The 11,191-nt window shown below is 31.7% G+C and overlaps 1 long non-coding RNA gene across 1 annotated transcript in view; it reads right to left on the bottom strand.

Moving 5' to 3' along the window:
• Positions 1 to 648: 648 nt before the first annotated feature.
• The window catches only part of LOC112904533, an 11,304-nt gene continuing 761 nt past the window's right edge, over positions 649 to 11,191 (bottom strand). The window contains exons 2-3 of the long non-coding RNA XR_003231172.1: positions 10,722 to 10,869; positions 649 to 3,941 (exon numbers count right to left, since the gene is read on the bottom strand). This is a non-coding gene — a long non-coding RNA (uncharacterized LOC112904533). The remainder of the gene's footprint in view (positions 3,942 to 10,721; positions 10,870 to 11,191) is intronic.

Here is an 11,191-nt window from a genome sequence, read left to right on the forward strand (position 1 = left end):
CTTAGTGTTTTCATTACTTTGAGGCAAATTTTCAATTTTTATATTAATGGTTTATAACATTTTCTTTCCTTTATAAATAACATTTTCTTAGTTTCGTTTAATCAAAACGAAATTTTTTTGTAAGAGTGAAAAGAATGTGAGGGAGGTAAAATATGAATGGGGGGGAGTGGTATGCAAGAGAAAATAATTGCGAGGGTGAATATAAGAGAGAACGAGTATGTGAAGGGTGCAGTTCTTTGTTTGAATGAAAAAGGATGTGAAGGAGAGAAAATATGAATGAGGGTGAGTCGTATGCAAGAGAAAATAATTGCGGGAGTGAATATAAGAGAGAACGAGTATGTGAAGGATGAAGTTGTTTATATGAATGAAAAAGGATGTGATGAAGTGAAAATATGAATGAGGGTTAGTCGTAGATGTCCTTATACTATTTTAATCCGGCGCCTTCACCAAAATTAGTATTAGGAATGAGTCCTTTAAAAATATCATCAATTTTCTTTCTTATTTTAGTTCTAATGGATAGAATAACTGAATTATTAATTTTAAACTATTTGCCTATATTAAATAAGGTACTGAAAAAAACTTTCTTAGCATACGGTGGACATATAATTAAATANTGGACAGTGCGACTACCAAAAGTGGATTAATTGATTTTTTTAAAGATGTTCTTTGTCTAATAAAAGATTAAATAAATAATTACCATGCTTATTCCTAAACATATTAAATTTGGTGAAGGAGCCTGGTTCTAATCTGGGTTGGTTGTTAAAAACAAATACTTTCATAATTAACGCAAAGATTAAAAAATATTGTGGACAGTGCGACTACCAAAAGTGGATTAATTGATTTTTTTAAAGATGTTCTTTGTCTAATAAAAGATTAAATAAATAATTACCATGCTTATTCCTAAACATATTAAATTTGGTGAAGGAGCCTGGTTCTAATCTGGGTTGGTTGTTAAAAACAAATACTTTCATAATTAACGCAAAGATTAAAAAATATTGTGGACAGTGCGACTACCAAAAGTGGATTAATTGATTTTTTTAAAGATGTTCTTTGTCTAATAAAAGATTAAATAAATAATTACCATGCTTATTCCTAAACATATTAAATTTGGTGAAGGAGCCTGGTTCTAATCTGGGTTGGTTGTTAAAAACAAATACTTTCATAATTAACGCAAAGATTAAAAAATATTGTGGACAGTGCGACTACCAAAAGTGGATTAATTGATTTTTTTAAAGATGTTCTTTGTCTAATAAAAGATTAAATAAATAATTACCATGCTTATTCCTAAACATATTAAATTTGGTGAAGGAGCCTGGTTCTAATCTGGGTTGGTTGTTAAAAACAAATACTTTCATAATTAACGCAAAGATTAAAAAATATTGTGGACAGTGCGACTACCAAAAGTGGATTAATTGATTTTTTTAAAGATGTTCTTTGTCTAATAAAAGATTAAATAAATAATTACCATGCTTATTCCTAAACATATTAAATTTGGTGAAGGAGCCTGGTTCTAATCTGGGTTGGTTGTTAAAAACAAATACTTTCATAATTAACGCAAAGATTAAAAAATATTGTGGACAGTGCGACTACCAAAAGTGGATTAATTGATTTTTTTAAAGATGTTCTTTGTCTAATAAAAGATTAAATAAATAATTACCATGCTTATTCCTAAACATATTAAATTTGGTGAAGGAGCCTGGTTCTAATCTGGGTTGGTTGTTAAAAACAAATACTTTCATAATTAACGCAAAGATTAAAAAATATTGTGGACAGTGCGACTACCAAAAGTGGATTAATTGATTTTTTTAAAGATGTTCTTTGTCTAATAAAAGATTAAATAAATAATTACCATGCTTATTCCTAAACATATTAAATTTGGTGAAGGAGCCTGGTTCTAATCTGGGTTGGTTGTTAAAAACAAATACTTTCATAATTAACGCAAAGATTAAAAAATATTGTGGACAGTGCGACTACCAAAAGTGGATTAATTGATTTTTTTAAAGATGTTCTTTGTCTAATAAAAGATTAAATAAATAATTACCATGCTTATTCCTAAACATATTAAATTTGGTGAAGGAGCCTGGTTCTAATCTGGGTTGGTTGTTAAAAACAAATACTTTCATAATTAACGCAAAGATTAAAAAATATTGTGGACAGTGCGACTACCAAAAGTGGATTAATTGATTTTTTTAAAGATGTTCTTTGTCTAATAAAAGATTAAATAAATAATTACCATGCTTATTCCTAAACATATTAAATTTGGTGAAGGAGCCTGGTTCTAATCTGGGTTGGTTGTTAAAAACAAATACTTTCATAATTAACGCAAAGATTAAAAAATATTGTGGACAGTGCGACTACCAAAAGTGGATTAATTGATTTTTTTAAAGATGTTCTTTGTCTAATAAAAGATTAAATAAATAATTACCATGCTTATTCCTAAACATATTAAATTTGGTGAAGGAGCCTGGTTCTAATCTGGGTTGGTTGTTAAAAACAAATACTTTCATAATTAACGCAAAGATTAAAAAATATTGTGGACAGTGCGACTACCAAAAGTGGATTAATTGATTTTTTTAAAGATGTTCTTTGTCTAATAAAAGATTAAATAAATAATTACCATGCTTATTCCTAAACATATTAAATTTGGTGAAGGAGCCTGGTTCTAATCTGGGTTGGTTGTTAAAAACAAATACTTTCATAATTAACGCAAAGATTAAAAAATATTGTGGACAGTGCGACTACCAAAAGTGGATTAATTGATTTTTTTAAAGATGTTCTTTGTCTAATAAAAGATTAAATAAATAATTACCATGCTTATTCCTAAACATATTAAATTTGGTGAAGGAGCCTGGTTCTAATCTGGGTTGGTTGTTAAAAACAAATACTTTCATAATTAACGCAAAGATTAAAAAATATTGTGGACAGTGCGACTACCAAAAGTGGATTAATTGATTTTTTTAAAGATGTTCTTTGTCTAATAAAAGATTAAATAAATAATTACCATGCTTATTCCTAAACATATTAAATTTGGTGAAGGAGCCTGGTTCTAATCTGGGTTGGTTGTTAAAAACAAATACTTTCATAATTAACGCAAAGATTAAAAAATATTGTGGACAGTGCGACTACCAAAAGTGGATTAATTGATTTTTTTAAAGATGTTCTTTGTCTAATAAAAGATTAAATAAATAATTACCATGCTTATTCCTAAACATATTAAATTTGGTGAAGGAGCCTGGTTCTAATCTGGGTTGGTTGTTAAAAACAAATACTTTCATAATTAACGCAAAGATTAAAAAATATTGTGGACAGTGCGACTACCAAAAGTGGATTAATTGATTTTTTTAAAGATGTTCTTTGTCTAATAAAAAAATTAAATAAATAATTACCATGCTTATTCCTAAACATATTAAATTTGGTGAAAGAGCCTGGTTCTAATCTGGATTGATTTTTAAAAACAAATACATCCATAATTAACGCAAATATTAATAAAAGGTAAGTAAAGAACAAAAAAGATTTTGTACTTTGCGTTAATACATAAACCTTGAGATAAACATATATTGTTTGTAATTGATTTTGATTACGTAAGTTATTCAATAAATAAAATATTTTAAATGATAATTGTCTAATTGTTTAGTGAATACAAGAACAATTATTATTATATGAAGTAAATAAGATGTATATTCAACTATAACAAGAAGGATAAATCAATCCATAAATATTGCGTTAAAATTGGAAGTATTTTTAAGTTCGTTCAATAAATCCACCTTTGTTTACATATTGATATTTCTGTGATGAAAACTGTAGGACTTTATTGCAGCTCAAAGATGAACTCCGACTTTGGTCAAACCTCCGAAGAATTCGACGCATATTTTCTTTAAAATCCGCAAACCCATCCCTTGTTGTCATTTTTTTACGTGAACCAAACATGCCTGTGGATATTTCTGAAACAACAAAAAACAACCAACATTAATACATCAAATTCCCACTTTAAATTCTTAAAATGAAATCATTTTATCAAAAATCGTGAAATATGCGAAAGAAGACAAGATATTGTGATGTTCCAGCTCCAGTAAAAGAGAAAATTTAAATTTTCTTCGACTTCATAAAACCAGGTGTTACTTTGCGATATTCTACACCACGTAATTAACGTTTAATTTCAAATCCGTCTTAAAAGTCAAAGCATGATAATTTTGTGCATCAAACGTCTTAAATAAATTATCAAAATTAAGTGACTGTCAAAAATGCCACCGAAAACATATATTTCTAGTGTATCATAAAAATAGATGCCACTATGAGACGCCCCACTTATTATGTTTAAAACTATATTTCAAATCTGTGATAAAAATCAGAAAGAGCCCTTGATGCATGGGATACTTTAATTGAGTTTTCTTCGATTTCATAAAACCAAACGCCATTTTGCGACGCCCTATCTACCCTATTTAAAGAGTAATCTGAAACCTGTCATAAGAATCAGAAAGAGAATAACTTTATGCATGGAATAATTCAATTGAATTTTCAAAATAATATTTCTAACAGTTGCCAAAATGGCTGTGAAAGTTTGTAATTTCTTCAATTTCATTAAATAAGACGTCATTTTACGACGCCCTAGCTACCCCATTTAGTGCTGAATTTCAAATCTGTGACAATAATAAAAAAGGGCAGACCTTTCTGCAGGGAATGCCTGTTTTGAATTTTCAAAATCATATTTATAACAGTTGCCAAAATGGCTGCGAAAGTTTGCACTTTCCTCGAGCTCATTAAATAAGACGTCACTTTGCGACGCCGTAGCTACCCCATTTAGTGCTAAATTTCAAATCTGTGATACTAATCAAAAAGGGCATACATTGCTGCATGGAATTCCTGTTTTGAAATTTCAAAATCATATTTCTAATAGTTGTCAAAATGGCTGCGAACGATTGTAATTTCCTCGATTTCATTAAGTAAGACGTCACTATACGACGCCCTAGCTACCCCATTTAGTGCCGAAATTCAAATCTGTGACAATAATCAAAAAGGGCATACCTTGCTGCATGGAACGCCTGTTTTGAATTTTCAAAATCCCATTTCTAACAGTTGCCAAAATGGCCGCAAAAGTTTATGATTTGTGCGATTTCATAAAATAGGAGGTTCATTTGCGACGCCCTAACTACTCTATCTAAAGCGAAATATCGAGTCGGTGGTAAAAAATCAAAAAGAGCATACCTTGCTGCATGGAATGCCTGTTTTGAATTTTCAAAATAATATTTCTAACAGTTGCCAAAATGGCTGCGAAAGTTTCTAATTTCTTCGACTTCATTAAATAAGACGTCATTTTGCGACGCCCTAGCTACCTTATTTAGCGCTAAATGTCAAATTGGTCATAATAATAAAAAAGAGCATGCTTTGCTGCATGGAACGCCTGTTTTGAATTTTCAAAAGCATATTTCTAACAGTTGCCAAAATGGCTGCGAAAGTTTGTAATTTCTTCGATTTCATTAAATAAGACGTCACTTTGCGACGCCCTAGCTACCCCATTTAGTGTCGAAATTCAAATCTGTGATAATAATCAAAAAGGGCATACCTTGCTGCATGGAATGCCTGTTTTGAATTTTCAAAATAAAATTTCTAACAATTGCCAAAATGGCTGCGAAAGTTTGTAATTTCTTCGATTTCATTAAATAAGACGTCATTTTGCGACGCCCTAGTTACCCCATTTAGTGCCGAAATTCAAATCTGTGATAATAATCAAAAAGGGCATACCTTGCTGCATGGAATGCCTACTTTGAACTTTCAAAATAATATTTCTAACAGTTGCCAAAATGGCTGCGAAAGTTTGTAATTTCTTCGATTTCATTAAATAAGAGGTCACTTTGCGACGCCCTAGCTACCCCATTTAGTGCCGAAATTCAAATCTGTGATAATAATCAAAAAGGGCATACCTTGCTGCATGGAATGCCTGTTTTGAATTTTCAAAATAATATTTCTAACAGTTGCCAAAAATGCTGCGAAAGTTTGTAATTTCTTCGATTTCATTAAATAAGACGTCACTTTGCGACGCCCTAGCTACCCCATTTAGTGTCGAAATTCAAATCTGTGATAATAATCAAAAAGGGCATACCTTGCTGCATGGAATGCCTGTTTTGAATTTTCAAAATAATATTTCTAACAGTTGCCAAAATGGCTGCGAAAGTTTGTAATTTCTTCGATTTCATTAAATAAGACGTCACTTTGCGACGCCCTAGCTACCCCATTTAGTGTCGAAATTCAAATCTGTGATAATAATCAAAAAGGGCATACCTTGCTGCATGGAATGCCTGTTTTGAATTTTCAAAATAAAATTTCTAACAATTGCCAAAATGGCTGCGAAAGTTTGTAATTTCTTCGATTTCATTAAATAAGACGTCATTTTGCGACGCCCTAGTTACCCCATTTAGTGCCGAAATTCAAATCTGTGATAATAATCAAAAAGGGCATACCTTGCTGCATGGAATGCCTACTTTGAACTTTCAAAATAATATTTCTAACAGTTGCCAAAATGGCTGCGAAAGTTTGTAATTTCTTCGATTTCATTAAATAAGAGGTCACTTTGCGACGCCCTAGCTACCCCATTTAGTGCCGAAATTCAAATCTGTGATAATAATCAAAAAGGGCATACCTTGCTGCATGGAATGCCTGTTTTGAATTTTCAAAATAATATTTCTAACAGTTGCCAAAAATGCTGCGAAAGTTTGTAATTTCTTCGATTTCATTAAATAAGACGTCACTTTGCGACGCCCTAGCTACCCCATTTAGTGTCGAAATTCAAATCTGTGATAATAATCAAAAAGGGCATACCTTGCTGCATGGAATGCCTGTTTTGAATTTTCAAAATAATATTTCTAACAGTTGCCAAAATGGCTGCGAAAGTTTGTAATTTCTTCGATTTCATTAAATAAGACGTCACTTTGCGACGCCCTAGCTACCCCATTTAGTGTCGAAATTCAAATCTGTGATAATAATCAAAAAGGGCATACCTTGCTGCATGGAATGCCTGTTTTGAATTTTCAAAATAAAATTTCTAACAATTGCCAAAATGGCTGCGAAAGTTTGTAATTTCTTCGATTTCATTAAATAAGACGTCATTTTGCGACGCCCTAGTTACCCCATTTAGTGCCGAAATTCAAATCTGTGATAATAATCAAAAAGGGCATACCTTGCTGCATGGAATGCCTACTTTGAACTTTCAAAATAATATTTCTAACAGTTGCCAAAATGGCTGCGAAAGTTTGTAATTTCTTCGATTTCATTAAATAAGAGGTCACTTTGCGACGCCCTAGCTACCCCATTTAGTGCCGAAATTCAAATCTGTGATAATAATCAAAAAGGGCATACCTTGCTGCATGGAATGCCTGTTTTGAATTTTCAAAATAATATTTCTAACAGTTGCCAAAAATGCTGCGAAGGTTTGTAATTTCTTCGATTTCATTAAATAAGACGTCACTTTGCGACGCCCTAGCTACCCCATTTAGTGTCGAAATTCAAATCTGTGATAATAATCAAAAAGGGCATACCTTGCTGCATAGAACGCCTGTTTTGAATTCTCAAAATCGTATTTCTAACAGTTGCCAAAATGGCTGCGAAAGTTTGTAATCTCTTCGATTTCATTAAATAAGACGTCACTTTGCGACGCCCTAGCTACCCCATTTAGTGCCAAACCTCAAATCTGTGATAATAATCAAAAAGGGCATACCTTGCTGCATAGAACGCCAGTTTTGAATTTTCAAAATCATATTTCTAACAGTTGCCAAAATGGCTGCTAAAGTTTGTAATTTCTTCGATTTCATTAAATAAGACGTCACTTTGCGACGCCCTAGCTACCCGATGTAGTGTCCAAATTCAAATCTGTGATAATAATCAAAAAGGGCATACCTTGCTGCATGGAATGTCTGTTTTTAATTTTCAAAATCGTATTTCTAACAGTTGCCAAAATATCTGCGAAAGTTTGTAATTTCTTCGACTTCATTAAATAAGACGTCACTTTGCGACGCCCTAGCTACCCGATTTAGTGTCCAAATTCAAATCTGTGATAATAATCAAAAAGGGCATACCTTGCTGCATGGAATGCCTGTTTTGAATTTTCAAAATAATATTTCTAACAGTTGCTAAAATGGCTGCGAAGGTTTCTAATTTCTTCGATTTCATTAAATAAGACGTCACTTTGCGACGCCCTAGCTACCCCATTTAGTGCCGAAATTCAAATCTGTGATAACAATCGAAAAGGCCATACCTTGCTGCATGGAACGCCGGTTTTGAATTCTCAAAATCATATTTCTAACAGTTGCCAAAATGGCTGCGAAAGTTTGTAATTTCTTCGATTTCATTAAATAAGACGTCACTTTGCGACGCCCTAGCTACCCCATTTAGTGTCGAAATTCAAATCTGTGATAATAATCAAAAAGGGCATACCTTGCTGCATGGAATGCCTGTTTTGAATTTTCAAAATCATATTTCTAACAGTTGCCAAAATGGCTGCGAATGTTTGTAATTTCTTCGATTTCATTAGATAAGACGTCACTTTGCGACGCCCTACCAACTTTATTTAAAGCTTAATTTCTAATCTGTGGTAAATATCAGCATGAGCAAATCTTGATTCAGAGTATACTTTAGTAAATTTTTGAAAATAAGCATGGTTACGGTTCAAACATTCCTACGGATGTTTTATTTTTTATCGTTATGATAAATGTTACAGTTTACGACACTTTCGATGTATATCATAATTTAAGATCCGTGCAAGCTATGAAAAGTACATTTTTTCGGGATACATTTTTAAACATTACACCAAAATATTTACACTAGATTTTGTTTATTCTGTATAGGTCTAAATGGGTAAGATGCAGGATAAGATTAGTTTAATATTTAATTATTAAGTTTTAATGTTAGGTATCTACATTTATAGCAGGTATAGTAAACGTATCTCTTAACGTAAAGCGTCCGAATGACCTAATGATAAAGGAGAACAAAGCGAGTGGATTTGATAATTTTATTGAAATTATAGAATATATATCCTAATACATGAATAAATAAATCGCAAAATATATTTACGAACGGCAAATTACTAGTTTGTTACAAACCCAAAATTTTCTCGAGTATGAACTGCCTTGCGTAAATTCGATGATGTTATAGAAATATTTCTTTTCAACCTTTGTCATCAATATACGTAAATTGTTTAACAAATGTGGAGCAGTATTTAAATTGATAAAATGAAAAGGGGGAAATTTACTAGCATATAAGTATAAAGCTACGCAATACATTATCGATAACGTATTTGATAGTTCAAACATAAGGAAGGCTTAATTTCCAAAATAACGCAATATTAACTGAATCATTACAAGTGTAGTACGTTAAGGGGTAGAAATTTGGGGATGAATAGAGTATGAACGTAGGAAATATGGGAATGTAATTTATAAAATAGATTTTAAATTTAGAAAAAAAAAAAGGCACAGCAGATTATATAGTAAGAAGAGAAGCAAAGTATGGTAAGATGATAGAGGAAACAAGAAAAAGAGTAGTAAGAAACGAAGAAAAAATAGGAGAATTACAGGAAAAAGACCCAAGAAAAAAATATGATAAGAGAGGAGAAAAACCCCTCAGATGTATTAATAATAAGTCAGAAACAATTATAGGAATAAAGAAACAAAAGAGTGGATGTAGGGAATAATCTAAATGAAAAGGACTTACTAGATAATTAGAGGGGAGTACAGAAGTCGAAATACGCGAAGGGGTTGAAACAATTTATGTGGGAGGTGTAGTAAGAAAATATATTAACGAAATATTTGAGGGAAGGGCAGAAAAGATATGGCGGTAATAAAGAGATTTAGAATGGGGATGGAATGTAATAAAGGGATGTACTGGATGAAGGAAAAAATAATGTAATATATGTGGAAAAGGGATTAAGACGTGTAACAGATTTAGTATGAGGTAGCATAATAAACACTGCAGTGTTTTTGTTATGTTTTCTTTGAGGATGTATTATAGGTATAACGTGAAGGATAGGGAATGGGGAAACAATATAGATTGTAAATTTAAATAACCTTAGAAGTTTGAATAAAACATATTATATGAGAAAATCAGCTCTGGTAACATTTTATTTGAAAGATGTATACGTAGAATCAAATAATTGTCACAAACAATGGTAAAATTATTTAAACGTTCAATGGTGCACTCACTGGAAAACTTTTTATTAATACAGTATTAAAGGAGAATAATCAATCGCTTGTGCGGTTTCACTGAATTTAATGTTAAATCTGTAACATTATGTTTCGAGTCAAGGAAAGGGTTAGAAGCGTTCCAAATGGGGTGGACGATAAGGATACCAAGGATAGAGAAGGTTAGAAATGAAGAGGCATCAGGAAGAATATGAGAACAGAGGACATTTCAGCCATGAAGGTCTAGTCAGAGACATATTAGAAGCAGAAACAGGAATTAAGGGGGTAGAGGTAGACTTAGATTAAGATTACTTTTGCAAATAGTTGAGGGTTTGGGATGTTCTAGTTTTAGGGAAATATAAAGATTAGCTCAAGATAGGAAAGAATTGAGGTGCTTGTCCAACTAATCTAGGAACCGACGACCTTTTGATGATTATGTTTCAACCAAAGGGCCATTTACAAATAATAATTATACTAAATACTTCATATGTTACAAATTTAACATAAAATTCGGTGAACACTAACTGGATAAAATGAACAATTAGGAAAAATTCTTACCTTTGTTCTCTAGTGATTATATCTGTTTAGGATTTCTCCCCAAGAATGGCCGCCTAACGCTCCAATCAACCTTCATAAGGACTTTCTTCATTTGAATTGATAAACAGTGCGTACTTTGCACCTCTCAGCTTCAAAATACTCTGTGTACCTGCATATATAAACCAATTAAAATAGGTCATAAAATAACAAATTCAATAATTTTAAATTATTTTTTGAAGTGTCTGAGTTGAAAGCTTGATTTGATTAAATGGTGTTTTCATTTCAGTTGTCCAGTCTAATAAAATCTCAGGTCTTCGACTCCATCAAAAAACAATGAAGGCTACATTTTTTTAGGTCCTATGTTAATCAACAAAATATATTGAACAATATGCATATCTACAAATCGCTAACATGGTACTGCTACGATTTCTCTTAACCCAAAAATTAAGAATTCCAAACAATTTATTATTTTTAATAGCTGAAAAATTCAT

Source organism: Agrilus planipennis, unplaced genomic scaffold (assembly GCF_000699045.2).
Source record: "Agrilus planipennis isolate EAB-ADULT unplaced genomic scaffold, Apla_2.0 scaffold86, whole genome shotgun sequence".
Classification (NCBI taxonomy): domain Eukaryota; kingdom Metazoa; phylum Arthropoda; class Insecta; order Coleoptera; family Buprestidae; genus Agrilus; species Agrilus planipennis.